The 6,000-nt window shown below is 43.8% G+C and overlaps 1 protein-coding gene across 1 annotated transcript in view; it reads left to right on the top strand.

The window, feature by feature from the left end:
• Positions 1 to 2,243: 2,243 nt before the first annotated feature.
• LOC138758546 (hepatic lectin-like) overlaps positions 2,244 to 6,000 on the top strand; it is a 129,973-nt gene continuing 126,216 nt past the window's right edge. Inside the window, exons 1-2 of the mRNA XM_069927623.1 lie at positions 2,244 to 2,758; positions 5,508 to 5,617. The gene's annotated coding sequence lies outside the window, so the exon portion shown is untranslated. The remainder of the gene's footprint in view (positions 2,759 to 5,507; positions 5,618 to 6,000) is intronic.

The following is a 6,000-nucleotide window of genomic DNA, read 5'->3' as shown; positions in this document are numbered from 1 at the left end:
AAGCCCTGTGCTGCGCCCTGGGTTGGTCGATTACATTTAAACCAATGACATAATGTTGTGCAACAGTGAACTCTCAATGGTGGGAAATTCCCGCTACTCTCTCATGTGTTGCCCCTCTTTCAATTCTCAACCGTGAGGTAAACAACACAATCACAGAACTTCAGTCTGAGATTTCACACCTGTGGTCGAGTAAGTTTATGGACGATCAGCTCCTTTCACCTCCATCGTGGAGACTATCAGATTGGTGACACTGAGAGGAGTTGCTTGTGAATTCAGCCCAGCAATTATCCCTGGTTCTGGGCTGTTGAAAGGGTTAATGTTTGGGGTTAATGTTTGCATTTCTATCGTCTCTGCTCCTGACGGATGGGAAAATTCTCCTGGGGTGGATACGATGAAAGGGTTTGGGGAGGGTGGGGAAGAAACAACGTGGCTCGAAGGGGGTAGCAGTCAAACTGTCTCCTACACATGCACACACATATGCACAACCCTGCACACACCACACACATGCATGCCAGCTCAAACACATGCACGCTTATGTACAAACAGATGCACATATGTTCACCCACACACATACGCACACACATATGCATGCACGCAGGCACATATGTAAACACACACACACACACACACACACACACACACACACACACACACACACACACACACACACACACACACACACACACACACACACACACACACACAGTGACAATGGAGAGAAGAGGTTCACAAGAATGAAATGTTCTCATATGAGGAGTGTTTCACATCTTTTCACCTGTACTCATTGGAATTTGGGAGAATGAGGGGGAATCTCATTTAAATATTTTGAATGTTAAACGGCATGGCCACAGTAGATGTCGAAAGATTGTTTCCCATTGTGTGAGAGTCTAGGACAAGAGGCACAACTTCATGATTGAAGGTCATCCACTTTGAACAGAGATGGGGAGGATATCCTTTAGCCTGAGGGTGGTGAATCTCTGAAATTTGTTGCCACAGGCAGTTGTGGAGACCAGGCCATTGGGTGAATTTAAAGCAGAGATTGGTTGATCCTTCATTAGATGGGACATCAAAGGTTATAGGGAGAAGACTGGGCAGTGGGGCTAAGTGGGAAAATGGATCAGCTCATGATTAAAAGGCAGGTCAGATTCAATGGGCTGAATAGCCTAGATCTTATGGTCTTATGGTCTATTCACATTGAGACTCATGTTGTTGTGGTTGTAGTCACGACATTTTCCAAGCTGCCTAATCTCTCATCATTGTTACCGATAAGGCCAAATCTCCTTGTTCATCCAGAAACTTGATGACTTTCTTCGAACTGAATCTGCCAGTGCAGTTGTGAATCAGCAGTGTGAACAGTGTGGGTCTGAGGTCCCAGATCTGAGACGTGGCAGAGTTCAGCGCAATGGGATTTGAGATTTTACTGCCAACCCATTCTGACTGTGGTCTTTCAGACAAGAAGTCTAGGATCTAGTGGCAGGGAGTCCCAGTGAGGGCAGTTTATGCATCAGCCTCTGAGGTGATCGTGTTGAACGCTGAGCTGAAGTCAATGAATAACAGCCTGGTGTACGAGGCACCAAGGTGGGTCAGTGGAGGGTCAAGGCTACAGCATTATCTGTGGATCAAAGTGGATTGTAGACCCTGACAAACTAAACTGTTGCCCCCTTTAGCTGAATGCTTATTTTGAGAAAACAAGCAGCTCACTCTCTGAACTTCAGACCGAGATATCCCAGCTAAAGGAACATAATTTTAGATATCGACAATACATCACTAATTTATCACTCGGGAACAATCTGAAAGATAAACCTTTGGCTGTGGGGCTGGGGGTGGGAATCAGATACATCCCAGAATCCTGGTTGGATGGCAGCTGCCTTGGAGTGAGGTAGAGATATAAGGAGAGGGAAGGACTGGGCTCCAGTGAGGGCAAAGTGATCACTTGGATCTGCTTGGGGCTGGGTGTCACACTGTGAGTGTAAATGGCTCCAGTGATCCCAGTGGTGTATTCAATATGAGGGGAGTTTGAAGAGTGAGGCCTTCCCTTGGGTCGAGACCCACACAAACAGAATTTTTTTGTCAAAAGCATGTCACAAAATGTGCTCTTTTGCGGCAGCTTTACAGGAGCAAAATCTGGTGTAAATTACATTTTTAAAAATAAATAAGAGGAAGTGAGAAAGTGTCTGTGGTTCATTATCCGTTCAGAAATCAGATGGTGGTGGAGAAGAAGCTGTGTCTGCGTTGTTTGTCTTCCGGCTCCTGATGATAGCAGTGAGAAGAGGCCTTGATGATAGAGGCTGCTTTCTTGAGGCAGTGCCTTTTGTAGATATCCTTGATGGAGTGAAGATTGATGCCCATGATGGTGCTGGCTGAGTTTACATTCCTCTGTAGCCTTTTCCTGTCCTGTACAGTGGCATGACTGTATTAGATGGTGTTACAAACATCAGAATGCTCTCCACGGTACAGCTGTAGATATTAACATATGCAACGTGAGGACTTGTCGTGGTGAAGGTTGCTCTGCGCAATAACATGGTTCATGCAAACTCTGCATGAATAAGGGGAAACGTGAGGATTGTAATTCACAACTTGTTCCTGACATTTCAATTTCTTCTCAGACCTGTCCGTTGTTCAGTCTATCATCCAATGGAAACCCTTCAAACAAAGCCTTTATTATTTTGCAACTACCAAGATAACTTGGGATAAAGCTCAAGAAATCTGTGCCTTCATGGGAGCCAAACTTGTCATCATTAAAAGTGGAGATGTGAAGGTAAGAGGCATTTGATCGTTATAGTCACTGATATTTCTGTCTCATTCTGTGCAGTTATTTCTTCTATGTTGTAAATAACAAACAAAAATTAATGGAAACAGACTCCTCCGAGCAGGGAGAAGGGCGAGGAGGCATTTACATCAGAGGACATGACGTGATATTCGTCCTTTCTTACTCTTCTCAGTTGTAAGAGTGGTGATTCTTCACTCATCTTTAAATTGCTCGTAAAGATCGTTGGTAAAAAAGGGAACCTGAATGTAGTAGGTGAATCTGTATGAGAGGCACCTCCTTGCTGGATCCAATGGTTAGTGCCCAGATTTAGCACCTAGAGATTCATAACTTCATTCAGCATGGAAACAGCCCGTTCCTAATGTCCATGTTGAGCAAGATATCCCGTCCACACTAGATCCACCTGCCTGGGTTTGGACCATGTCCGTCAAAACCCGTCCTACCCATGTATACGTCCAAACATTGCAATAGTACTTCAACCATCTCCTTTCACCCATTCCATACACCCACCAGCTCTGTGTAAAAAAAGTTACCCTTCACTAAATTCATGTTAAATCTCTCCTTCCTCAGTTACAAGAATGAATTTTAATTTTTTGTAATATTTAATTTTATTTTAAATTTAGACATACAGCCCTTTTGAACCATGAGTCGGTGCCGCCCAATTTACACTCAATCAATCTATACCCTCGGTACATTACAAAAGGTGGGAGTTTACCGGATCCCTCAGGAAAAACCCACGCCGACAAGGGGAGAGCGTACCAACTTCATACAGACAGCGTCGGATTCGAAACCCAGTCACTGGTCCTGAAATAACATTGTGTTCACCACAACATTAACTGTGGCACTACTCTAACCATTCCGCAGTTCTATGTGTGAACAGTGGACTGGTTAGAATCATGACCACTTGCTCCAGAGTACATTTGGCTTGATCATTTACTGCTGACAGAGTTTGTGGCACCGCATGAAAGGCGGCAGAGAATTGAGTCTGGGCCACATGTGCAAAATTGCCTGATGGTACGTCAGCACAGGCCAGGGCAGTGTCTGGGATTAGAGTGAACAAAGAATTAAAGGGTTAATACAGGAATGAAAGGGTAATGTATGAGGAATGATTGTTGGCTCTTGAACTGTTCTCGTTGGAGGAGAGAAGGATGAAGTGGGACCTCACAGAGGCATTTCGAATGCTGAAAGGCCTGGATGGAGTGGATGTGGGAAGGATGTTTGCCATGGTAGGGAACTCTAGGACAAGAGGGCATAATTTCAGAATAAAAGATTTCAGATTTATTGTCAGAGTACATACATGACATTCACGTACAACCCTGGAATTCCTTTTTCCGGTGGGTGCAAAAAATAAACTGTACACAGCGTAAAAATATAAACAAATAAAAGAACTGTAAACAGATATCGAATGTAAACAAACTGTCTGTGCAACTCAGGGAGAGCAAAGAAAATCAATAAAGGGTACAAGTATGAATCCTTGAATTCTTGATTGAGTTTATTGTTAGGGAGTCTGATGGTGGAGGTGTAGCAGCTGTTCTCAAACGCTTTCCTGAAAGGGTATCAATTTGAAATAGAGATGTGGAAACATTTCTTTAGTCAGAGGGTTGCGAGTCTGTGGAACTTGTTGCCACAAGCAGTTGTACAAGCGAGGTCATTGGTGTATTTAAGGCAGACATTGACAGGTATTTAAATAGTGAGTTACAGGGTTACAGGGTTACAGGGAGAAAACCGAGAAGTGGGGAGTGGGACTGAGAATGGATCAGTTTATGATTAGAATGGCGGAGCAGACTCACTGGGTCGATGGGCCTTCTGTTGCTCCTATCTCTTGTGATGTGTGTGTTCACAATGAGAAGAAGCAGGATCTGGAGGAAGGAAGGTAATTGGTCACTCCATACCCTGTGGCTCTTTCCGTTTGGCCCTCTGGAGGTATTGTCGATTGGGAACAGTACATATTAATTATTTCATATCAAAAAAAGACCAAATCACAGAATATCGGTGCTGGGAAGGCCATTCAATCCCTTCAGGCTTACACCATGTCATGCTGGGAGTTCAGAAATCAATCCCTGCTTTCTCTCCACACTTTCACGTCTTTTGTGAAGCTTGGTACAATAAATAACCCCTTTAGGGCCACACGTTGCTGGGCTGATGCGCTACACGATGAACCATTCATTCAGCCACCAACACAGTGATAAACGTTCAGAATCAGAATTTACAGTCATGAACATGTGGCACAAAAGACGTTGTTTTGCAGCAGCGCGATTGTGGATCGCAGATCCAAAATTTCTACATGTCCAGAAATACAAGATTGTAAAAAAAAAGGAATAAATTAGTGCAACAGAAGAGAAAAAGTGAGGTCGTGTCTGTGGGTCATTGTCCATTCAAAAATCTGATGGAGGGGAAGAAGTTGTTTTGTACCATTTGGTGTTTGTCTTGAGGCTCTACCCCCTTCCTGATGGTAGCAGTGAGAATTGGCCTGGGTGGTGAGGGTCCTTGATTGTCAGAGTTTGCTTTGTTGAGACATCGCCTCTTGTAGATGTCCTTAATGGAGTGATGGCGCTGGCTGAGTTCACAACTCTCTGTCGTCTTCTGTCCTGTCCTGTTCATTGGCACCTCCATACCAGAGAGTAATGGAACCAATCAGAATGCTCTCCGCGGTACCCCTGTAGAAATTTTAAAGAGTCTTTGATGACAACAAATCTCCTCAAACTCCTCACCAAGTATCACACTGTTATTTGCCCTACAGGAATATATTCGAGGGAATACAAAGTGTGACCACAGAATTGGACTCAGTGAAGCTGCTGAAGAAGGAAATTGGCATTGGGTGGATGGGACTGAGCTTGACCCAAATGTTATGTGAGTGTTTTTTAGGTTTTTTTTTTTTTTTTTTTTTTTTTACATCCCTTGGTGAGGATATCTTACTTGTTGTCCTCCAGCTGTCCTCCTGTATTTCAGAGTTCTGTGCTGCATTTCAGGATTCAAGATTCCTTTTATTGCCACGTAATAATACCAAGAAATAACATTACATGAAATGGCAAATGAAGAGTCACCGTGAGCATTGGTCAGTGCCCCTAACCAGAGGAGAAAGAGAAGCAACACTGAGTGTCTATGGATTTGTTTCTGATTCTCCTGCAGCCTCTGCAGCCCCACAGACCCCTGTTCAATCCATCAACATCCCAACTCCTATACTTTATACTTTGATTTATGAAGGCCAATATGCCAAAAGCTCTCTTTACAAC

The sequence above is a fragment of the Narcine bancroftii genome, chromosome 3 (genome assembly GCF_036971445.1).
Source record: "Narcine bancroftii isolate sNarBan1 chromosome 3, sNarBan1.hap1, whole genome shotgun sequence".
NCBI classification, from domain to species: domain Eukaryota; kingdom Metazoa; phylum Chordata; class Chondrichthyes; order Torpediniformes; family Narcinidae; genus Narcine; species Narcine bancroftii.
The sequence above is the reverse complement of the archived record's forward strand: the minus strand, read 5'-3'. Positions and strand labels throughout refer to the sequence as shown.